Source organism: Lipotes vexillifer, unplaced genomic scaffold (genome assembly GCF_000442215.2).
Source record: "Lipotes vexillifer unplaced genomic scaffold, Lipotes_vexillifer_v1.1 scaffold510, whole genome shotgun sequence".
NCBI classification, from domain to species: domain Eukaryota; kingdom Metazoa; phylum Chordata; class Mammalia; order Artiodactyla; family Lipotidae; genus Lipotes; species Lipotes vexillifer.
The window spans coordinates 1,614,691-1,640,765 of NW_006797594.1; the positions used below are offsets into that span (position 1 = coordinate 1,614,691).

General features: G+C 35.0%; 1 pseudogene; it reads left to right on the forward strand.

Annotated features, from left to right (window-relative positions):
• The first annotated feature begins 6,797 nt into the window (after nt 1-6,797).
• On the forward strand, nt 6,798-8,200 carry LOC103076690 (phosphatidylinositol-glycan biosynthesis class W protein pseudogene; annotated as a pseudogene).
• The last annotated feature ends 17,875 nt before the right edge of the window (nt 8,201-26,075 follow it).

Sequence of the window (26,075 nt, forward strand, 5' to 3'; positions counted from 1 at the left end):
TATATGTATATCGGAATCACTTTTTTGTACACCTGAACCTAACACAACATTGTAAATCAACTATACTTTAATAAATTTTTTTAAAACTTTATCTATAAAAAATATATAATACACACAAGAAATATATAAGAATATATGTGATTATAAATGGGGCCACAATAAAAATTAGTGGTCCTTAACTGAAGTATGGGCAGAAATCATCCCCAGAAATTGTGATTATGTAACTCTGAACTAGATCCTCAAGAATTCATACGTTAAAAAATGTCTAGAGGAAATTTTGATAAAGACTCCTTATTGAATGACATTGGTATGAAGACTATGATGTGAGCTGTACATGTTTACAATGTACAACACAGTATATCTGCAAAAATCATCTCCAGAAGAGGTAGCATGTCACTGTATGCCTCCATGGTTTCCCTGACTGGCCTGTCAAAACTATGTATGTGACTAGCACATAATAAGCACTAAATTAATATTTGATTAACTTTTTATTTATTTATTTTGATTAACCTTTTATTTATGAAGCAATGAAAGAGAAGTTAGATTTTATTGAGTCCGTCAAATAGAATATCAGTGAGAAAACTGACCAAATATCATGATTCACAGTGAATTAAAGAAAAAAAATTCATTAAACAAATGAGAGAGCAAAAATCTAAGGCTCAGGTTTATTGCATGAGATGTACTGAGTGTAGGTGAAATCTAGAGCATGGAGACTCAAGGTAGGGCCAGAATAGATACATAAATGTTTTCCATGGATATATACATATTATTTTAAGAGGTCTTTCTGGAAATATTGTTAAAAATTAATCTAAAAAGTGACTTCTGCTATTCAGATCAGAATAAAATCTTCATTGTACATTAGAAACTCAACATTTGTCTCAAACTATTATGAAAGTTGCATTAATTATTTTAGAAGGCCAACATATATGTCAGAGATTTTCTCTCAGTATATTTGTTCATTATATGCTTGGTTTCTGTGCCCTTTTTAATCAAATGACCACAGTAACTGTCAATACATTACCTAAATATATTACCTGCCATGTTAATCAGAATATGCTAAACTTTATCATATAATATTTTCACCTAATATTCAATACACTTAAAAAAATTTTTTTTAATTATAGCTAACTTGAATAGCTTACATCTTGCAGCACGTTAGGTTCTGTATTGCTTCAGTACTAAATTTTGGTGTGCCCTAAGTGCTCAATTTTACAACGAAATGAAAACACCATAGAAAAACAGTCCTATTACTGTGGGAAATGTGCCAACTATTGTATGTGTAGTTTCTGCCTAATACTCCAAGGGACAAGATTTATCTCCTGGTCTGAGACCTCTTCCAAATATGGAGATAGAAGCAATAACCAATTAAATATCAGGCAAATATTTGATCATATTCGGAATCATGTTATTAATAAGCTGAACGGATTTCATTCCACTCTTTTGCTGAGTTGCCTGCATGCCTTAGTCCACTTGGGCATGGTGGAGGTTAGGGTTCATTTTTTAGAGAAATGTATATAATGTTCTTTACTTTCTGTGTTAGTAAACCAATGATAGCCAATGGCAACCCTGAACAGACTTTGTAATTACAGTGGAGCCCATTTTCTGATATCGTCTAATAAATTAGTGAAGAAACCTCAATAAATGTTCAGAGTTCATCCATATTCTTTCAGATATTTGTCTCTAAAGCCGCAGGCAATAAACCAAATTTAAGAAACCTCAATAAATGTTCAGAGTTCATCCATATTCTTTCAGATATTTGTCTCTAAACCTCAGGCAATAAACCAAATTTAAATAATTTTTTAAAAAGCCATTCCAGATATTGCTATGTCCTGACATACTTTTTTTTTTTTTTTTATTAACCTAAAATGCTCCAGGTGTCCATATCTTGAGAACTGTATAAGCCAGTCTTTAATAGAAAGTTTCATTTAGGGGGATAACAGCATAGGGTAGAAGTGGCAATTTTTTTTTTCCACCCAGGTCTCAGTGAAGAGTGAAAACTCACTTAAGTGAAAATGAATATATCATCTGCAAAGACTTTTTTGAGACATAAATATTTTTATTTTTATTTATTTTTATTTATTTATTTATTTATTTATTTTGCGGTACGCAGGCCTCTCACTGTTGTGGCCTCTCCCGTTGCGGAGCATAGGCTCTGGACGCACAGGCTCAGCGGCCATGGCTCACGGGACCAGCCGCTCGGCGGCATGTGGGATCCTTCCCGGACCGGGGCATGAACCCGCGTCCCCTGCATTAGCAGGCAGACTCTCAACCACTGCGCCACCAGGGAAGCCCTCATAAATATTTTTATTAACAAGGCATCAAGGAAGTCAATTTACTGATGATTTATGGATGATCATTTCACATATTTAAGTTAAAGAGACATTTTTTAAACACCTGCTAGGGCTGAAGTACTTACTATATTCAGTACTTTAGACCTGACCCAGGAAAGACTATTATTACAGTGAGAAAACAGAAAAATATGTGAGCAAAGAGGAGAGACTCTTAGCATACCCTGGAAGGTTTTAGGATGTTTTTTTATATGACCTTTGCCATTAATAAAACCTATCTCAAGTATAAACGTATAATTACTTGTATAAGTTCATTATTTCTAGACTGCAAGGTCCATGAGGATGGTGAAAAAGTCTATTTTTGACAGCTTTACCTCCAGAGTCCAGCATAGTATTTAGCACACAGTAGTTATCTGTTTGCTAACTAAAATAGCAAGTAATATGAGTTCTATGTAAGTTGTGATCAAAAGATAAGTTAACATGTCAATCTAAAACTCCCTAACTATCCCTCCCCGCCACCATTTCCCCCAGATAACCATAAGTTCTTTCTCTCAGTCAGTGAGTCTGTTTCTGTTTTGTAAATAAGTTTGTGTCCATTTTTTTTAGATTCTGCATATAAGCGATATCATACAATATTATTTAAAATGGATAGCCAACAAGGACCTACTATATAGCACAGGGAACTCTGCTCAATATTATGTAACAACCTAAATGGGAAAAGAATTTGAAAAAGAATAGATACACATATAAGTATAACTGAATCACTTTGCTGTACACCTGAAACTAGGACAACTTTGTTAATCAAATCTACTCCAATACAAAATAAAAAGTTAAAAAAAAAGATAAGTTGAATTAGCTGGGCAAAAACGTTTGCTGGGAAGGGCGAAGTTGAAGTGAAAGAAAGATGGGGTAGGATATTTGTGATAAGGCTATGCTACACTGAGTGGAGATCACAAGCTAAGGTATGAAGCCTGATAGGTGTGGGGTGCCACATGTGATATAGTTCCAAACAGGGCATTCCTGGAGATGGAAGCTTCAAAGTTAACTAGGGTTTATCCAGAACATGATAGGCTATGTTTCCCTTGGTAAGGAGCTAAAATCCATGCCTGAAGGACAAAGACGGCATAAACTTGCACTAATACTATCACTACCTTCTCAAATAAACCAAACAGGCTTAATTATTTTGTCACTGATCAAAGCACACTTTCACGCTGAGCCAATATGGTCTCTGAACAATGGATTTAAGCCAAAAATAGAAACCTTTTTTGCTGAGCCTGTTCAGGACAAAGAGAGGCTGTACAAGTTTTTCACGAGGGAGTAACAGCATCAAATGTGTGGTTTAGCTTACATTTTGTGTAAGGTTGACAAGAGATACTGCAGGCAGTGAGATAATTTATGAAGTAAATCTAATAATTTATATGAAATATAAATAAAATATTTTATATTAAGGAAAAATGCCATGTGGAGCCTTGTTTTGTAACTGTTGATTAATTTATCCATTACCATTTTTGTCAATTTTCTAACATATTTATTTGTTCAGTTTTTATTATTTCTTCCTTCTCCTTTTTACTCCTTTGTAGTAGAACTTACAGTTTATTTTAATTCCATAAGAAATTGTTTTTACTGTTTATATACTCAGTAAGATTTCAAGGTACTGGACTTCCCCTCTGGAAATTGGGTTAAATATTTTAATATCTACAGTTTTTATATATGGCTTATTCCTTTAAGTCTTCTGATAGAACATTCTCATACTACATGAGCTGCCCTAGATTAAAACAGAGCTTACTTTGGATATAACTCATTGATTAGTATTTTCTTATGGAAACAAATAAAATACATCCTTTTAAACAAATTCCCTATGATAATTTTCATTTTACTTGTCTGGAGAGAATGAAATATGTTTATTAATATTACCTCCATTTTTAATTATTTTTCTTTATTAAATATAAATCTGCATATATTCTAAAGAAAGGTTTACTATGTGTTTTAACTCTCAGATATATTTAATCAATTTTATTCCAATGCATTTTTCTTTCAGATAGTTTTGATGAAAGGGAGAGCAACTGCCTGCATACATTATTTTTTTCATTTGCAATGTTTAAAAAGTGGAGGTGATAGAAAGATATTGTCTTACAAAAATATATCGCACAGAAAACTAGAACCAAATGCCCAAAGACTGTCAAACAAAAGCTATAAATCAGAGGTTGAAAGTTTGATTTCACAATTTTCTAATATTTACCACTTCACAATCCATCACAAAGTTGTTGATCTAAAAAAACCTAGGATCAGGCATCTAACAGATTGCAGTTTTGTTCACAGTATTTCCATAGCAGTGAGTTTTCATTTTTCTACTTAAAGATTTCCAAATATTCATGTCTAATTATACTAGTACAGTACCATTATCATTGATCAAATATTTTTTCCCATAATCATTTTAACAATAACATCTAAATACTTCAATTTAAGCCTTATTCATTCTTTCCTCAACAAATTTTTCAGTGTCCTTGAATACAATAAGACGCAAATAATCTGTTTCTTATGACACTTTCACCCACTAACTTTAGCATCATCAATGGATCTTGTATACAATATTTCTTTCTCTGGTATTTGCCTAATGGAAATTTCCTATTTCCATTGTTCCTTCTACATTCTGCTTTAAGAAAGACCTGCTCTTCGCCATTATTTTTTTCAATTATTCATTTTTATAAGGAGGATCATGAATATTTATATTAGTCCACAGTTTATCCATAATTTGTATATCCATAATTTATCATAAACTGTTCAAAAATGAATATCATTATTTATTTTGTTGTTCAAATTGTCCCAGATTTGGTCATTGAGATCTTCATGTTGGTGCTAGTGTCTTTTTTTATGACTTTACCATATTTTTGAGCACTTCATTAATTAGCATCCTGATGTTCTAGGTTTACCTTGTAATTCACCTAACCTCACAAGATTTTTCCAAGGAGCCCTGATTTTTTTCATTGGAAAATAGTATTTAGAAAGCAAGGTTTGGATGGTAGTTGTGCTCACTGCCATTAGATACTGTTCCTACATACGAACATGTACATCTATATATTTCTATGTCTACCCATTTGTGTGAGAGTGTGTGTGTGTGTGTGTGTGTGTGTGTGTGTGTGTGTGTGTAATCACACTGATAACTCTCATTCCAATCTATCACTACAGGGACCACTCTAGGCTTCCTCCTTTCCTTATTTGTAATTGTTTTCTCTAATAGTGTGAAACCTGACTGTCATGCACAATATTTTTACTTATTGTAGTGACACACGTAAGTAAAAATGAAGATGTTTCAGAATCACAAATTCTCCTGTAAGAAACAAATTTATTAACTAGAGTTAATAATCAATTATAGGGCTTCCCTGGTGGCACAGTGGTTGAGAGTCCGCCTGCCGATGCAGGGGACACGGGTTCGTGCCCTGGTCTGGGAAGATCCCACATGCCACTGCGGAGTGGCTGGGCCCGTGAGCCATGACCATTGAGCCTGCGCGTCCAGAGCCTGTGCTCCGCAATGGGAGAGGCCACATCAGTGAGAGGCCCACATACCACACAAAAAAATAATAATAATAACAATCAACTATATTTCAATAAAATTTTTTTGAAAAAAGATTAATATGGAGTAAGACCAATAATTTGTCAAACCACTGACAGAATGAATTAGTACTGTTACAAAATGTGTCAATTATGTCTTCAAATTAATGATTCCTAATAGTATTTTTAATTTAAATAAATATGTGAAGCAAAGGACTTTGAGCCTGTGATTATTTACACATCCTACTCAACTTTAAGAATTTAGCTGAAAAAAACTGGGATGAAAAAAAATAGAGAGATAAATAAATGTAGACACAGGCATACATCATTTTCTTGTGCTTTGCTTCATTGCGTTTTGCAGATATTGCTTTTTTTTTTACAAATTGAAGCTTTGCGGCAACCCTGTGTCAAGCAAGTCAATCGGCACCATTTCTCCAACAGCATGTGCTGACTGCAAGTCTCTCACATTTTGGTAATTATCATAATATTTCAAACATTTTTGTTATTATTTTTGTTATGGTGAGCAGTGATCAGTGAGCTTTGATGATACTATTACAATTGTTTTGGGGCACCACCAATCACACCTATATACAATGGCAAACAATCAACAAATGTTGTGTGTGTTCTGATTGCTCCACCAACAGGCAGTTCCCCCATCTCTCTCCCTCTCCTCAGGCCTCCCTATTCCATGGGACACAATATTGAAATTAGGCCAATTAATAACCTTACAAATGCTTCTAAATATTCAAGTGAAAGCAAGAGTCACACATCTCCCACTTTAAATCCAAAGCTAGTACTGATTAAGCTTGGTGATGAAGGCGTGTCAAAAGCTGAGAGAGCTGCATCAGCTGGAAGCACTGCTTGGAAGGCAGAAGCTTACATGGCTCTCTACAGCGGGGCACTGAGACCACCAGGAGCACGTGAGGAAGAAGAAAAAATGTTTTCTGTCCTCTACTCTGTATCCTGTGTAGAAGGCTCCTGATCATTCTCTCACAACATTTATGTTCTTCTTCACATATGTGGAGAACTCTATTCTTTGTTCACTTTGCTTTCCTAATAGTTCCTCTAGTGACCACTTTGACCATTTTCTCTTCATTTGTCCTCCTCGAGGACCTCGTTGTAATTATCTTGGGGGCAAGGCTGCTCTATGAAATATACTGCGGGAGAACTTGCTATGCCAAAATGCCTGTCCAGAAAATCCTTGAAAAATTCTTGGAAGTCAGTCCCAGCCATCTCTGTTTCCATGTAATTAATAGTGCACTTATTGTTGTTGCCATTTTGGCTGTGGACTTCCCACTTTTTTCCAGAGTATTTGCCAAAATCGAGCTCTATGGGATAGGAGCAATGGATTTTGGAGTAGGAGGTTTTATTTTAGGGACTGCAATGGTTTGTCCAAAAGTTAGGAGAAAATATACAAAAGGGTCCAGATTTGTTATCTTACAAAGTCACTGTACTCTGTTTGGCCATTGCTTTCCCTAGAAATGGGACGATTAGTCATTATAAAATCCAAAGGCTATCAGGAACATTTAACTAGTATGGAGTTCACTGGAACTTTTTCTTTACCTTAATAGTTGTGAAATTGATAATATTAATGCTATTGATTATTTTTTCCCTAAATAAATCCTGGATTTTGGCCATCAGCATTACTGTATTATACCAGCTAGCCTTTGATTTTACCCCACTGAAACAGTTAATTTTATATGGCACTGATGGCAGTGGCACAAGGGTTGGTTTATTAAATGCCAACCGAGAAGGAATAATTTCTACCTTGGGGTACATGGCAATACACATGGCTGGTGTTCAAACATGCTTACATACATACATGCTTAGAAAAAGATCACACATCAAAGACTGAATAAAAGTAGCATATTGTATTCTACTGACAGCCACTGGCCTCTTCATATCTCTTTACATAGTTTAGGTTAAGTGTAGAAGTAGCATCTCGAAGAAAGGCCTATTTAGCCTTTTGTATTCGGATAGTTGCTTCTTGCCTGACCCTTCTTAGTAGTTTATTACTGGGTGATATAACTTTGAGTTTTGCCAAATTTCTAATTTAAGGGGCAGCAGTACCATGTTCTTAGAAACTTATCCAGTCACCTACTGCAAATAAAAAGCATTCAGAATCTCTAGTCTCTGAAGCTGAAAGAAAGGAACCCATTCTTTGTTTAATCACAGCAATGAACAGAAACCAGTTAATTTTCTTCTTGCAGTCAAATGTAACAACTGCCCTAGTCAACCTGTTGGTAGATACATTACACAGCAGTACCTTGTGGACCTTATTTGTGCTCAATCTCTACAGGTTTACCAACTGCTTAATTATATATGTGCTACACTTGTAAGATAAGACAATAAAATTTTGGTGATCAATACAGGTAGTATATGCTTTGAGCAATATTATATTTTTTTCTGTCTAAATGTATACTTTTATTTTTTTTTGAATTTTTGAATTTGATTTTATTTTTTTATACAGCAGGTTCTTACTAATAAAAACCTAACTGAGAAATATTATTTTAATGAGGAAGAATAAATATAAAATGTGAAGAAAATGGGCTTTTGGCAACCCAGGGTTAAATGTATTTCATTATAAAATTAAGTTACACTCCTACTCTAACAGTAGTGATGCTTAATATTTTAAATGTATCTCAACACTATGTAAAACAAACCAATGCCAAAGAAACATAACCTTGTGACTTGTTAGAATATTTATAAATTTCAGTATTTTTTTTCTTTTTTAAAAAATTTTTTGTGGGAGTCTAGTTGATTTACAATGTCGTGTTGGTTTCAGGTGTGCAGCAAAGAATCAGTTATACATATACGTATATCCACTCTTTAAATTTCAGTATTTTAAAGAAACTGTTGTGTTTACAGTTGCACCACTGGAAGACTGGAGGGTGGGAAGGAGGATTTTTACTTTCCATCTTATATCATGTATTATCATTCTATATTTTTTATTGTATGTATTTTATAATATTTACATTAAAATATCTCAGTTGTGGAATTGTCACACACACAAAAAAAAGCCGAGATAGGCTGAAAGGCCACTTGTACCAGTTAGCCAAGTTGTGGATGCAAAGGAAAAGTTCTTGAAAGAAATTAAAACCGCTACTCTAGTGAAAATACAAATGAGAAGAAAGTGAAACAGCCTTATTGATGATATGTAGAAGTTTTAGTGGTCTGGATAGATCAAACCAGCCACAACATTCCCTTAAGCCAAAGCCTAGTCCAGAGCAAGGCCCTGACTCTCTTCAATTCTATGAAGGCTGGGAGAGGTGAGGAAGCTGCAGAAGTAGTTTGAAACTCATTTTGCTTCATAAGGTTGAAGGAAAGAAGCCGCCTCCATAACATAAAAGTACGAGGTGAAGCAGCAAGTGTTGATGTGGAAGCTGCAGTGGGTTATCTAGAAGATCTAAGATAATGAATGAAAGTGGCTACGCTAAACAAACAGACTTTCAATGTTAATAAAACAGGTTTATATTGGAAGATGACATCTGGGACTTTCATTGTTAGAGAGGAGTCAATGCCTGGCTTCAAAGCTTCAAAGGACAGTCTGATTTTCTTGTTAGAAGCTAGTGCAGCCCAAGACTTAAAATCGAAGCCAGTGCTCATTTACCATTCTGAAAATCCGAGGGCCCTTAAGTATTATGCTAAATCTACTCTGCCTGTGCTCTGAATGCAACAACCATGCCTGGATGACAACATCTGTTTACAACATGGCTTACTGAATATTTTAAGCCCACTGTTGAGACCTACTGTTAGGAAAAAAAAAAAGTATTCCCTTTCAAAAATATTACTGCTCATTGACAATACATGTGGTAGTCACCCAAAAGCTCTGATGGAGATGGACAAGGAGATTCATGTTGTTTCCATGCCTGCAAACATAACATCCATTCTGCAGCCCATGGATCAGCAGTAATTTAGAATTTCAGTTCTTATTCTTTAAGAAATACATTTTGTAAGGCTATAGCTGCCATAGATAGTGATTCCTCTGATGGATCTGGGCAAAGTCAGTTGAAAACCTGAAAAGGATTCACCCTTCTAGACGCCATGAAGAACATTTGTGATTCATGGGAAGGGGTCAAAAAATCAACTCCTGTTCATAGAACAGGAGTTTGGAAGAAAGTGATTCTAATGCACATGGATGACTTGAAGGGGTTCAAAATTTCAGCAGAAGAAATAACTGCAGATGTGGTAGAAACAGCAAGTGAACTAGAATTAGAAATGGAGGCTGAAGATTTGACTGAATTGCTGCAATCTCATGATAAAACTTAAATGGATGAGGAGTTGCTTCTTATGGATGAGCAAAAAAAAATGGTTTTTGAGATGGAAATTACTCCTGGTTAAGATGCTGTGAAGACTGTTGAAATAACAAAAGGATTTAGAATATTACATACACTTAGTTGCTAAAGCAGTGGCAGCATTTAAGAGGATTAACTCCAATTTTGAAAGAAGTTCTACTGTGGGTAAAATGCCATTAAACAGCACTGCATGCTACAGAGAAAGTGCTCATGAAAGGAAGAGTCAATCAATGCAGCAAACTTCATTGTTGTCTTATTTTAAGAAACTGCCACAGCCACTCCAAACCTCAGTCAGCAGCCATCAACATCTAGGTAAGACTCTCCACCAGCAAAAATATTACAACTCCCTGAAGGCTCAGATAATGGTTAGCATTTTTTAGCAATAAAGAGTTTTTTAAATTAAAACGTGTACATTATATTTTTAGATATAATGCTACTGTCCACTTAATAGACTATAGTATAGTGTAAACTTAACTTTTATATGCACTGGGAAATCAAAAAATCTGTGTGACTTGCTTTACTGTGATATTCACTTTCTTGTAGTGGTCTGGAACCAAACTGGTAATATCTCCGAGGTATGTCTGTATAGAGACAGATGGGTTAGAGATAGGGACAACTGGACAGACAGAGAGACAGACAGACAGACACACAGACAGACAGACACAGACAGACAGACAGACACACACACACACACACACACACACACACATACACACACACTGGGAAAGACGCATTACAGGTTAAGGGCCATGTTACCTTAAAAGAGCCATCACCATAATAGAATACCTCAGAACAAATGGACATAAAATTTTCAAGAGCAGTCTTTGGTTGTCATGGACATACTCTTTATTGCTTTTCCTCCCTCTATCCCTTCCAGTTTGCTTCCTTCCTACCTCACATTTTTTTTTAAAGACATTCTTTCTGAAAACACACTTACATGAGGCTGATGCTAGAAAAAAAAACCCTTGTCTGCTCTCAGGCATATCACAGTCTAACTAGAGTACAGACAAGTAAACAGAGAATTGCAATAAATAATTATAGAAGGTATTGTGACAGTGATATGCACTAGTTGCTTCGGAATAACATAGGACCTTTGGAAGCACGATATCTTCCTTCAAGTTACTGGCCAGCACCACCCTTATCACTCTATTCACTGATTACATATGATTCTATTACTAGTTTAGAAATCATTTGTCTTCATCTGTTCTGACTACTATAATAAAATACCACAGACTGAGTAGCTTAAAAACAACAGAAATGTATTTCTCACAGTTTTGGAGGCTGAAAGTCTGAGATTAGGGTGCCAGCATGGTCTGGTGAGGGTCTTCTGGATTTCAGAATTCTTGTATCCTCAGATGGCAAAAGAAGGTAAAGGGTGATATCTTGGGCCTCTCTTATAAAGGCATGAATTCAAATAAATGGAAAGATATCCTGTGTTTATGGATTGGAAGAACTAACATTGTTAAAATGTCCATACTATCCAAAGCCATCTACAGATTTACCATAATCCCTATCAAAATACCCATGACATTTTTTCCCCAGAACTAGAATAATCCTGAAATTTGTATAGAACCACAAAACACCCTGAATAGTCAAAGCAATCTTGAGAAAAACAAAACAAAACACAAAGCTGGAGGTATCACACTCCCTGATTTCAAACTATACTACAGTTATTAAAGCAGTATGGTACTGGCACAAAAACAGATATAGATCAATGGAACAGAAGACAAAGCCCAGAAATAAACCCTATGCATTTATGGTCAATTAATTTACAACAAAGGAGGCAAGAATATACAATGGGGAAAAGACATTCTCTTCAATAAGTGGTGCTGGGAAAACTGGACAGTACATGCAAAAGAAGGAAATTAGAATATTTTCTCACACCATATACAAAAATAAACTTAAAAAGGATTAAAGACCTAAATGGAAGACCTAAAACCATAAAACTTCTAGAAGAAAACATAGGCAGTATGCTTTTTGACACTGGTCTTAGCAATACTTTTTTGGATATGTCTCCTCAGGTAAAGGAAACAAAAGCAAAAATAAATGGGACCTAACCAAAGTTAAAAGCTTTAGCACAGCAAAGGAAACTATCAACAAAACAAAAGGCTGCCTACTGAATGGAAGAAGACATTTTCAAATGACATGTATGATAACTGGTTAATATCCAAAATATATGAAGAACTCATAGAATTCAATATCAAAAAATAAACAGTCTAATTAGAAAAATGGTCAGAGGAACTCAACAGGCATTTTTTCAAAGACAAACAGATGGCCAACAAGCACATGAGAAGATGCTCAACATCACTAATCATCAGAGAAATGCAAATCAAAAACCATAATGAGATACCACCTCATAACGGTCAGAATGGCTATTATCAAAAAGACAACAAATAAAAAGTGTTGAAGAGGATGTAGAGAAAAGGGGCCCTGGTATACTGTTTGCGGCAATGTAAACTGGTGCAGCCACTATGAAAACAACAGTATGTGGAGGCTCCTCAAAAAATTAAAAATAGAACTACCATACAATCTGGAAATTCCACTCCTGGATATTTATCCAAAGTAAATGTAAACACTAATTCCAAAAGATATATGCATCCCAATGTCCACTGCAGCATTATTCACAATAGCCAAGATATAGATGCAACATAAGTGTCCATCAACGGATAAATGGATAAAGATGTGCCATATATATATATATCATGGAATATTGCTCAGTAATAAAAAAGAATAATATTTTGTCATTTGCAAAAATATGGATGGACCTGGAGGATATTATGCTTAGTTAAATAAGTCAGACAGAAAAATACAAATACTGTATGTTTTCACTTATTTGTGGAATCTAAAAAATAAAATGAACGAATATAACAAAACAAAACCAGACTCACAGATACAGAGAACAAACTAGCAGTTACCAGAGGTGGTTGGGGTAGGGGCAAAATAGGTGAAGGGGATTAAGAGATACAAATAATTAGGTTTTAAATAAATAAGTTACAAGGAATTAATGTACAAAACAGTGAATACAGCCAATATGTTAAAATAATTTTATATGTTGTATAATCTATAAAAATATTGAATCATTATGTTGTACACCTGAAACCAATGTAATATTGTAAATCAACTAAACTTCAATAAAAAATAAAAGTGTAAAGTCTCTTACCCAGAGGAGGTGCTTGATACAGTATGGTTTTCAACTTCTCTTTTGTTTTTCTAAATATTATTAAATTTTTATTAAGAGATTTAACAATTTTTTGTTAAACTCAACTAAGTACTATACAATATTCTAGGAAGCAGGAAAGGAATCAATTATGCCTCTTGGATTTTAAGTTCAGTTAATAGATGGTTTGATGATACATGCTTCTGAACTGAGGAAGAAAGGCACAGATTAGAATCAAAATTATATATTGCCTCATTATGCATGAGATACCTTGACAACAAAGTAAAAAAGTTAAGAGGCTAATGGACATTTTGTTATGTATTTTAAGCAAAATGGAAAAAATCACTGCTAAAGATATAAATAAGTATATACATAGGAATAATATGATACGTGAGAAGGTAGAGACTGAAAACATGAACTATACATATACGAAGTCTTGCTGTAATGAAAAGCAAAGAAACGGAGCAATACCTGGATATTTAATTGATGTCAATGGGACATTTAAAGTTTTATATACTAAAAAAAAGTTTGTCCCACATGACTTTCAGAGAACTTCCTATGCATCTGCTTACTGTTGTTAGTGTTGTTTTCCCTTGTTAACATAGTGGAAGCAATATATAAAATGCTTGCTAGCTAATGCTCATCAATAATGCAAAGTATTTGACTACAAATATTGTATGGTTCAATCAATATTCCAGCTGAAACAAATTATCCTAGATTAGCACCTGATTGTCTTGGGTTTTCCTAAATTGCTATCTTAAAATTTAATGAACTCTAGAAATTAAACAGGAGTTTAGAGATAAACAGAAAAAGGGGAGATTTCAACTCTGTGTTTTTTTTATTACTTCTTTCTTCCTTTATTATCTGTGACCACCATCTGCTCAGTTTCATATCACAGTTATTTGTTTTCCCTTTTAATCTGACTTAAAATTCAATTATGATCTCACCTTAATTAAAATAGCAAGAACTTTGTAAATATTATCATTAATACTAAATGGTGAGTTCCTTGCTGCATATATATTTCATTTGAATATGACCATAGATACTCCAAAAGTAGTTGTTCTTTATACAAATGTATCTGTTAAGATAAATAGAATGTATTGAATCCTTTCTAAGAATCTGAACTAATTTCTGTTGGTTGAATTTGAAATGTGAATATATGACAAATGCAGGCCATATAGGAGATGTTCATCTATTTTTTTATACACTACCTGTTTTTCTGTGTGATACATTTAGGGTAACAGCAACCAACAGTTTGCCTAGGACTGTCTGGTTTGAGCACTAAAAGCCCAGTCCAGGAAACCTCTCAGTTCTAGGCAAATTGGTGCAGTTGGTCACCACACATTCTAGAAACCACTTTATTTTAAAGATAAAATACAAATTGCTAAAAAATATTTTAAATAATCTACTTAAACATTAGTAATCTGTTCAGTGTAATACAGTGTGTCTTCATTTTGAGAGTCTATGAAGTCTGTATTAAGAATTATTTCAAACCTGTTTTAGAAAGTGCACTGGTTCAAAGAAAGAAATTACCACTTTATAAAAGAGATGTACAATACAATCATATGATTTTATTTTTCTAAACTATTGTCTCTAAACCTAGGTTGAATCAATACTGCTCAATTTGCTTTCAACTTTAAGGCTTTTGCAACTAATGTAACACAAAAGTGCAAACCACAGAGAAACAAACTTCTCAAGTTTTTAAATCTGGAGTTTAGAGAAGGGGTACATGTTACATACTATAACTGTTGCTCTGAAGAAACAAAAAAGCTTTTTTCATATAACTAAAGAAGCAGAAAGTCTCATGGTAATTATTAAAATGTTGCTTACATTTTTTTTCTCAACAGTGTCTATCATCTCTGATGAGATTATAAATATGCAAGAATTTGCCAACACTCAGCATTTTGTTCTTGATTCTCACTGCTGACAAAGATCACCTTTCACAACATAATGAACTTCAATAAAACCCCAGGACATGTCTTGGAAGAGTTTCAAGAAGACAGAAAAAAAAAAAAAATGGTAAGAAAAATCTTAAATGTGACCTTTTCCTTAATTTGGGGCGTGGTCAATAGTGTAAAGAAAAATAGCCTGTTTGGGGAAACAGCATCAGATTTCACATTATTAAAGAAAAGAAAAATCTGATTGTTTCAACAACTGGAGAACTTTTTCATCTATCTTTCAGGACAAAGAACATTATTAAATATGCTACAAGATATTCCAGCTGGTCCCAAATAAAATTTCAAGATTGTCAGGATACATACAATTATATTCAAAACTTAATGTATCTCAAACAATCAAGTAAGCTACAAAACCAAAGCGCTCTACATACTCATTCTTCTACAATCACAGTATGTTAAAATTGGTCTCTGTGGCACTGTCCAGCTTGTACTTCTGCTTCCACATTCTGTTTCTTCTGTTATCACTTCCATCTACCCTGTTTAGACAGCCTTCCTCCAATATATGCAAACCATCTCACTATCTCCCTCACTCCTGTGTTAGGTGGAATATCCTGAAATTTTAGCATGAACCACTTTATAATTTTACTAAATATCTCTATATTTATATATATGCATATCATCACCTTACAATAATTGCTAACTTTCATTGAGTATTATTTGCATGTCAGGTACTGTGCTAAACAGATATCTATTATTTTATTAAAAACAACAATTCAAGGCAGTTTTTATTATATGTTCTATTTTACATATGAGGAAACCAGAAGCTCAGAGGAGTAAAGTTACTTGCCTCATTCAGGCAACTAAAAATGGTGGATTAGAGGCAGTAACCACATTAGACTTTACCACATTAGACTAAAAATAATAATTACACACACACACACACACACACACACACACACAGGTTTTCACTTTCTTACTCAAAGAAGGCACTCAATACAGGTTTCTATGGATGATAAAGATCTATTATCATGAAATTAGAAAGTGTAGTGTGACCAGGAAATCAGCCTATCTACTTGATAGTCCTCTAAACAAGTTTATCCATTTTGTGGACAAACACTACAAAGAAAGTGGTAAATTTGAGTAAGGTTTCATTCACAAGGTAACTTAAGGAAACCCAGAAACTTCCCAAATCTTGTCCTTAAATTTTTTATAGAAAGAGCTTAGAAGGCTCTCAGCCTGTCCTAGAGCAGATAAAATTTCAAAATAATAAATATCTATGTATGTATATGTATTTTGTGTTCATAGAATTAGAAAAGTGATAGGTAGAATTGAAAGCAGCTCTTTTTCCCCTTTCCTGCTTGCCCATTTTTGTCCCTTTCTAACCTTTAAAGAACCTAATTATAGGAACAAGATCACTAGGCAATTTAAACTAACTTTTGACATGCTCTCCTGAATACACACTGTGCCTTGCCTAACCTGTTGATTCTTCTCCTAGATAAAAAGTAGTAAGAATGAAGAATTTAAAAAAAAGAAGAAGAAGAAGAATTAAGTAGTTAAATAATGACCAGCTCTTCACTCCCAACAGCTCCCTTAGCAATCCTGCAGGCAAATCACGTGGGCAAGATAACATCCAGAGAGTTGGCCAGTCTGCAAGTAATAGAGAATGATGCAGAACCCACCTCCTGCCTAGATGATTCACTGAGAGTCTCCCCAACACCTCACCTTTTTTTCCTTTAAAACTGTCATGGCTGAGCAGAATCTTTGGAGTTGGTCTCTGGACATGAGTCCAACTTCTCCCCAGATTGCTGGCTTTTCTGATTAAAGCATCTTTCCTTTCTACGGACAGTTGCCTCTCGATTATTGGCTTTTGAGTGAAAAGCAGCTGAACCTGAGTTCGGTAACAGAATTAGAAAATTGATAGATAAATAAATACATAGGTAGATAGACAGAGAGATAGAAAGCTGAGTATCATGGAAAAGCAGCACTGGTTGTGATGTTACACAGAGTGGGGAAATTGGTCACAGGTAAATGGCAAGGAAGGAAGGAAGGAAGGAAGGAAGGAAGGAAGGGAGGAAGGAAGGGAGGGAGGGAGGGAGAGAAGGAGAGAGAGAGAAGGAAAGAGGGAGGGAAGCAGGGAAGAAATATTCACAGTCACAGGAAAAGAAAAATTACAGTGTGCATTTAGGAAGCACTAAAAGTGCAGCATTATTAAAAGCATGCTTAGGGCATTGGTTCTTTTTACTGTCTAACCTTGACCAAGAATACTAATATAATTTAACTTCAGTTTGTATTCTGTAAGGCAATCAATTGCGTATAAAATGTAAGTATAATATACTTTCTTATATAAAAGTTATAGCCACAGGAAGAGTACGTGTTTCTCTTAGTTCTATTTTCTCACTACCCTCTGAGTATTTCCAAATCAGCTTATATTTTGTTATACTGATACTCCAGTTATTTATTTTTCTGTCAAATTTAAATTACGCTCACAATCTCACAGTTGTAACAAAGTGCATGTGATTCCAAACCTTACATATTTTACTCCCTTATTTTGTTTTGTATACATACTCAATAACTAACTTTCTCAAATTTATTTCCTATTGCATTTCTGGCCAGATATATGAGCAATATTTTCCTTTAGACGGCTAGTGCTGCACTTGTTTCTTGTTTTAGTATGCACACTTTCATAATATTCCTTCTTAATGGCATTTCATATACACCTCTTTGTCATTTTCATTCTCTGTGTAATTGTCCCTTCTCCCAGCATTCCCCTTATACTTTACACTCATTCCCTCTACATGCAAGTTCTTCTCAGAGGACATTTATTTCCTATCTGTGTAAAATCCATCTATCCTAAAGCAATTCCTAATTCTTTACAAAACTGAAATCCATTCTGTCTGTGCCTCAAGCTAAGTTTTTAGTTTTATGTTCCTCCACGCCTCAGCCCAAATGAGGCACAGGCAGCATAACGAGCTCTGACCAAATTTCAAGGATGGCTTATGTGGCAAAGCAAATGGATTATACTTCCATTTCACAAGATGACAGTAGCCAGGAGACTCTTCACTAAAGTAATATAAAGCAAGGGGTGAGAGAGTCATTGATATCAAAGCATTTCTCATAAAAGATGAAGAGAACTCTTCTTGAGACAGTTTCTCCTCTCTGGGGGACTATGCTAATTACAAAGCATCATAAACAAATTTTAAAACCTATTCTCAGAGAGGGAAAGACTCCAAAAACACCTCTCAAAGGGAAATAGTAATGTGATTATCACAACTTACTTCCTTCTATTTATTATTTTTGTTTTCAATTTCATAACTTACCTTTTAATCTTGCTTCATATATCACACAGATATATAAAACAAGATTAGAAACACAATTACAAAGATAGTCATCAGAGTTACTCCTCCTGGTATTCTCCCTGAAACACGCCCACAAATAAAAACTGCACTGGCATATAAATAGTGAATCACTGCCATATTCTAAGTCTGTATTTAAAGTTTGATAACTTGATATTTGTGAGGATTACTAGGGATAGTTAATCTTGTTAGAATGAAAATGTCATGAAAAATAATAAAGTTATTACAGATTTATAATATTATTACAGTATGTAAAAAGTTTGATATCACTTAGCATTGATTATGTGAAAATTCATGCAAATTCACAAATAATCATTGAGCACTATTCTAGACTTGCTCCTGAAACCACGAGAAATTCATACCACTTTGTACTTATGTTATGCAGTTTGTGATAGATAGCAAAATTTTAAAGAATTCACTATAAATTGTAGAAAATATTAAAGGACTCTCAAAGCTTCTATATATTTTACTTTTAACCCATACTCCCACAGCCTTATATAATATTAATCTCGATCATCACATTGCACACTGACCCTATATAAACGACCTTATACAGCCACATGAGGGAATCCTTTGTCAGGTTTCTGTATCATTGTTCTCATTCAGAACTATATTTTTGCTCCTGGTTCTAACCAATATTTACTCCCCTCATACATGGCTTCCGTGTATGCTGTAGTGTGATACCTGTGCCCTTCAGAAAGATATGCAAGGCATGAAAGGAGAATTGTCCATGCTGAGACTTTACGACCGAAAGACTTCTCTGGTGGCAGTTCTAATCACGTTTCCCTGCTGCAAGTTCAGGTTGGCAGAGAGATGATTTGTCATATCATTAAAGAGCCATGAGGCTATATAAAACTACGTAAAATAACATCGCCTTTCTGAGTTAACAGTGTAGTTTTTGTCCCTGTCAAGAGGAGGGTCAGATTCAAAAAGAACATTTTGAATATCAGTAAAAATTATTACTAACATAAACAGGTTATATCTTGAAAACTGGAAATTGTGGTAACAAATTGTCAAATAATTTTGAAAATGTCTTTTAAATTATACTGGTTTTGCTTTTTTTTAAGTTTGGATAACGAAACAGTGAAGTATACATACAAAAATGGTTCAAACTCACCTAAAATAGCATGTCTTTTCTGAATAGAATAGAGAAAATAAAAGGCTGTTTTCTCTCCTGTAGCCATAAATACTTGGTTTATAAATAAATACTGGACCAGATTACACATTATGAAAAACTTAGAAGGTAGGCAGAATTATTATATCACATCCTTATTATTTATTATTCTGGAATTCCAAATAATTAATATAACTCTCTAACTATTAAACCCACTAATAAAACAGTTACTCAGAGTGAGGTTATGTCATTACCATGAGTTCTCAAAATGTCCACACTTTTTCTTTTATCATACTTATTGGAGTATAATAGCTTTACAATGTTGTGTTAGTTTCTGCCCTATAACAAAGTGAATCAGCTATATGTATACATATATCCCAATATCCCCTCCCTCTTGCATTTCTCTCCCACCATCCCTATACCACCCCTCTAGGTGGTCACAAAGCACGCAGCTGATCTCCCTGTGCTATGCAGCTGCTTCCCACTAGCTATTTTACATTTGGTAGTTTATATATGTCCATGTGACTCTCACACTTCGTCCCAGTTTACCCTTCAGCATCCCCGTGTCCTCAAGTCCATTCTCTACATCTGCGTCATTATTCCTGTCCTGCCCCTAGGTTCATCAGAACCATTTTTTTTTCTTTTTTTTAGATTTCATATATATGTGTTAGCATACGGTATTTGTTTTTCTTTTTCTGACTTACTTCATTCTGTGTGACAGACTCTAGCTCCATCCAGCTCACTACAAATAACTCAATTTTGTTTCCTTTTATGGAGGAAGAATATTTCACTGTATATATGTGACACATCACATCTTCTTTATCCATTCATCTGTCGATGGACATTTAGGTTGCTTCCATGTCCTGACTATTGTAAATAGTGCTTCAATGAACATTGTGGTACATGACACTTTTTGAATTATGGTTTTCTCAGAGTATATGCCCAGTAGTGGGATTGCTGGGTCATATGGTAGTTCTATTTTTTGTTTTTTAAGGAACCTCCATACTGTTTTCCATAGTAGCTGTATCAATTTACATTCCCAGCAAAAGTGCAAGAGGTTTCCCTTTTCTCCACACCCTCTCCAGCATTTATTATTTCTAGATTTTTGATGATGGCCATTCTGACGGGTGTGAGGTGATACCTCACTGTAGTTTTGATTTGCATTTCTCTAATGATTAGTGATGTTGAGCACCCTTTCCTGTGTTTGTTGGCAATCTGTATAACTCCTTTGGAGAAATGTCTACTTAGGTCTTATGACCATTATTGGATTGGGTAGTTTGTTTTTTTGATATTGAACTGCATGAGCTGCTTCTACATTTTGTAGATTAATCCTTTGTCAGTTGCTTCATTTGCAAATATTTTCTCCCATTCTGAGGGATGTCTTTTCGTCTTGTTTATGGTTCCCTTGGCTACGTGAAAGCTTTTAAGTTTCATTAGGTCCCATTTATTTATTTTTATTTCCATTTCTCTAGCAAGTGGGTCAGAAAGGATCTTGCTGTGATTTATGTCATAGAGTGTTCTGCCAATGTTCTCCTCTAAGAGTTTTATAGTGTCTGCCTTTACATTTAGGTCTTTATTCCATTTTGAGTTTATTTTTCTGTATGTTGTTAGGCACTGTTCTAATTTCATTCTTTTACATGTAGCTGTCCAGTTTTCCCAGCACCACTTATTGAAGAGGCTATCTTTTCTCCATTGTATGTTCTTGCCTCCTTTATCAAAGATAAGGTGACCATATGTGTGTGGGTTTATCTCTGGGCTTTCTATCCTGTTCCATTGATCTATATTTCTGTTTTTGTGCCAATACCATAGATTCCTGTACTTTGTAGTATAGTCTGAAGTCAGGGAGCCTGATTCTTCCAGCTCTGTTATTCTTTCTCATGATTGCTTTGGCTATTCAGGGTCTATTGTGTTTCCATACAAATTGTAAAATCTTTTGTTCTACTTCTGTGAAAAATACCATTGGTAGTTTGATAGGGATTGTGCTGAATCTGTAGATTGCTTTGGGTAGTAGAGTCATTTTCACAATGTTGATTCTTCCAATCCAAAAACATGGTACATCTCTCCATCTGTTTGTATCATCTTTAATTTCTTTCATCAGTGTCTTATAGTTTTCTACATACAGGTTTATGGTCCCCTTAGGTAGGTTTATTCCTAAGTATTTTATTCTTTTTGTTGCAATTGTTAATGGGAGTGTTTCCTTAATTTCTATTTCATATTTTTCATCATTAGTGTATAGGAATGCAAGAGATTTCTATGCATTAATTCTGTATCCTTCAACTCTACCAAATTCACTGATTAGCTCTACTAGTTTTCTGGTAGCATCTTTTGGATTCTCTATGTATACTATCATGTCATCTGCAAACAGTGACAGCTTCACTTCTTCTCTTCTGATTTGGATTCCTCTTATTTCTTTTTCTTCTCTGATTGCTGTGGCTAAAAATTCCAAAACTATGTTGAATAAGAGTGGTGAGAGTGGGCAACCTTGTCTTGTTCCTGATCTTAGAGGAAATGATTTCAGTTTTTCACCATTGAGAATGATGTTGGCTGTGGGTTTGTCATATATGGCCTTTATTATGTTGAGGTAGGTTCCCTCTATGCCTACTTTCTGGAGAGCTTTTATCATAAATGGATGTTGGATTTTATTGAAAGCTTCTTCTGCATTTGTTGAGATTGTCAGATGGTTTTTATCCTTCAGTTTGTTAATATGGTGCATCACATTGATTGATTTGCATATACCTAAAAATCCTTGCATTCCTGGGATAAACCCACTTGATCATGGTGTATGATCCTTTTAATGTGCTGTTGGATTCTGTTTGCTAGTATTTTGTTGAGGATTTTTGCATCTATGTTCATCTATGTTCTAATATTGGCCAGTAGTTTTCTTTTTTTGTGACATCTTAGTCTGGTTTTGGTTTCAGGGTGATGGTGGCCTTATAGAATGAGTTTGGAAGTGTTCCTCCCTTTCATATATTTTGGAAGAGTTTGAGAAGGTTAGGTGTTAGCTCTTCTCTAAATGTTTGATAGAAGTTGCCTGTGAAGCCATCTGATCCTAGGTTTTTGTTTGTTGTAAGATTTTTAATCAGTTTCAATATCAGTGCTTCTGATTGGTCTGTTTATATTTTCGATTTCTTCCTGGTTCAGTCTTGGAAGTTTGGGCTCTTCTAAGAATTTGTCCATTTCTTCCAGATTGTCCATTTTATTGGCATACAGTTGCTTGTAGTAATCTCTTATGATCCTTTGTATTTCTGCAGTGTCACTTTTTACTTCTTTTTCATTTCTAATTCTGTTGATTTGAGTCTTCTCCCTTTTTTTTCTTTATGAGTCTGGCTAATAGTTTATCAATTTTGTTTATCTTCTCAAAGAACCACATTTTAGTTTTATTGACCTTTGCTATCGTTTCCTTCATTTCTTTTTAATTTATTTCTGATCTGATCTTTATTATTTCTTTCCTTCTGCTAACTTTGGGGTTTTTTTGTTCTTCTTTCTCTAATTGCTTTAGGTGTAAGTTTAGGTTGTTTATTTGAGACATTTGTTTCTTGAGGTAGGATAGTATTGCTATAAACTTCCATCTTAAACCTGCTTTTGCTGCATCCCATAGGTTTTGGGCCATAGTGTTTTCATTGTCATTTGTTTCTACATATTTTTTTATTTCCTCTTGGGTTTCTCCAGTGATCTCTTGGTTATTTAGTAGTGTATTGTTTAGTCTCCATGTGTTTGCATTTTTTACAGTTTTTTTGCTGTAACTGATATCTAGTCTCATAGCGTTTTGGTCAGAAAAGATACTTGATACCATTTCAATTTTTAAAAATTTACCAAGGCTTGATTTGTGACCCAAGATATGGTCTATCCTGGAGAATGTTCCATGAGCACTTGAGAAGAAAGTGTATTCTGTTGTTTTTGGATGGAATGTCCTATAAATATCTATTAAGCCCATTTGTTTTACGTGTCATTTAAAGCTTGTGTTTCCTTATTTATTTTCATTTGAGATGATCTGTCCATTGGTAAAAGTGGGATGTTAAAGTTCCCTATAATTATTATGTTACTGTCAATTTCCCCTTTTATGGTTGTTAGCATTTGCCTTATGTATTGAGGTGCACCTATGTTGGGTGCATAAATATTTACAATTGTTCTATCTTCTTCTTGGATTGATCCCTTGATCAATATGTCGTGTCCTTCTTTGTCTCTTGTAATAGACTTTATTTTAAAATCTATTTTGTCTGATATGAGAATTGCTACTCTAGCTTTCTTTTGATTTCCATTTGCATGGAATATATTTTTCATTCCCCTCACTTTTAATCTGTATGTGTCCCTAGGTCTGAAGTGGGTCTCTTGTAGACAGAATATATACGGGTTTTGTTTTTGTATCCATTCAGCCAGTCTATGTGTTTTGGTTGGAGCATTTAATCCATTTACATTTAAGATCAATATGTATGTTCCTATTATCATTTTCTTAATTGTTTTGGGTTTGGTATTGTAGGTCTTTTCCTTCTCCTGTGTTTCCTGCCTAGAGAATTTCCTTTAGCATTTGTTGTAAAGCTGGTTTGGTGGTGCTGAATCCTGTTAGCTTTTGCTTGTCTCTAAAGATTTTAAGTTCTCCATTCAATCTGAATGAGATCCTTGCTGGGTAGAGTAATCTTGGTTGTAGGTTTTTCCCTTTCATCACTTTAAATACGTCCTGCCACTTCCTTCTGGCTTGCAGAGTTTCTGATGAAAGATCAGCCGTTAACCTTATGGGTATTCCCTTGTATGTTATTTGTTGCTTTTCCCTTGCTGCTTTTAATATTTTTTCTTCGTATTTAATTTTTGATCATTTGATTAATATATGTCTCAGTGTGTCTTTCTTTGGGTTTATCCTGTATGGTACTCTCTGTGCTTCCTAGACTTGATTGACTATTTCCTTTCCCATGTTAGGGAATTTTTTGACTATAATCTCTTCAAATATTTTCTCAGTCCCTTTCTTTTTCTCTTCATCTTCTGAGACCCCTATAATTTGAATGTTGGTGCATTTAATGTTGTCACAGAGGTTTCTCAGTCTGTCCTCAATTATTCTCATTCTTTTCTCTTTATTTTGCTCTCTGGCAGTTATTTCCACTATTTTATCTTCCAGCTCACTTATCCATTCATCTGCCTCAGCTATTCTGCTATTGATTCCTTGTAGAGTATTTTTAATTTCAGTTATTGTGTTGTTCATCACTTTTTTTGTTGTTGTTTAATTCTTCTAGATCCTTGTTAAATGTCTCTTGTATTTTCTCCATTCTGTTTCTGAGATTTTGGATCATCTTTACTGTCATTACTCTGAATTCTTTTTCAGGTAGACTGACTATTTCCTCTTCATTTATTTGGTCTTCAGGTTTTTACCTTGCTCCTTCGTCTGTACCATATTTTTTGCCACATTTTTTTTTTTTTTTGATGGGTGCAGCCGCATTCCTGTCTTACTGGTTGTTTGGCCTGAGGTGTCCAGCACTGGATTTTGCAGGCAGTTGGATAGAGAGGAGTCTTGTTGCTGAGATTAGGACCTCTGGGAGGCCTCACTCCAATTAATATTCCCTGGGGTCTGAGGTTCTCTGTTAGTCCAGGGGTCTGAACTCAGAGCTCCCACTCAGGAGCTCGGGCCTGACCTCCAGCCGGCGAACCAAGATCCCGCAAGCTGCATGGCATGGCAAAAAAAAAAAAAAAAAAAAAAAGGAAAAAAAGGAGCAATACAATATCAAAGAATAAAAAACAAAATAAAATTAGAAAGATAAAAAATATATTAGGAAAAATAAAACTATATTTGAAACAATTGCCACAAAGTAAAATGAAACCACAACAGAAAAAATAAAAAAAGAACAAAGGGGGTGCGAGGGGAACAATCCAATGGAGAGAACAATAAGAAAGTATATAGAATAAAATAAAATTAGAAAAATAAAAGATTTATTAGGAAAAATAAAAATATAAATGAATGAACAACAATGAATCAACAAGGTAAAACAGAGCCCTAATCTCAAAGAGGAAAAAAGGAAAAGCAAAAAAAAGCCTTGGCTATGGGGGTGGAGTTTAGGCTGGGGTGGAACTTAAGTAGGGGCAGGGTTTAGGGTGGGGCAGGACCTAGGCCAGTGGGGGCATGACGTTTGAGCATGTGGCAGGGCCTAGGCTCAGGATGCACGCAGCCAGCAGGAGAGGGCTTTGGGGGTGGGGCCTAGGCAGGGTGACATTGAAGCATGGGGCAGGGCCTCTGCTTAGGACCTGTGCAGAAGGGGAAAGGCAGCACCTCCAAAGGAGGGCCTCTGGAGTGTGGAGTTCTGGAGTTTGGAGGTAAGGCCCTGGGTGGGAGTGTAGGGGCGGGGCTTGGGCTCTGCATGGCAGTAGGGAGGCTCCAAGAGCAGAGGATTAGGTCTGGGAGCCCAACAGGCTCCCTGGTGCCTAAGTGGACAGGGAAAGA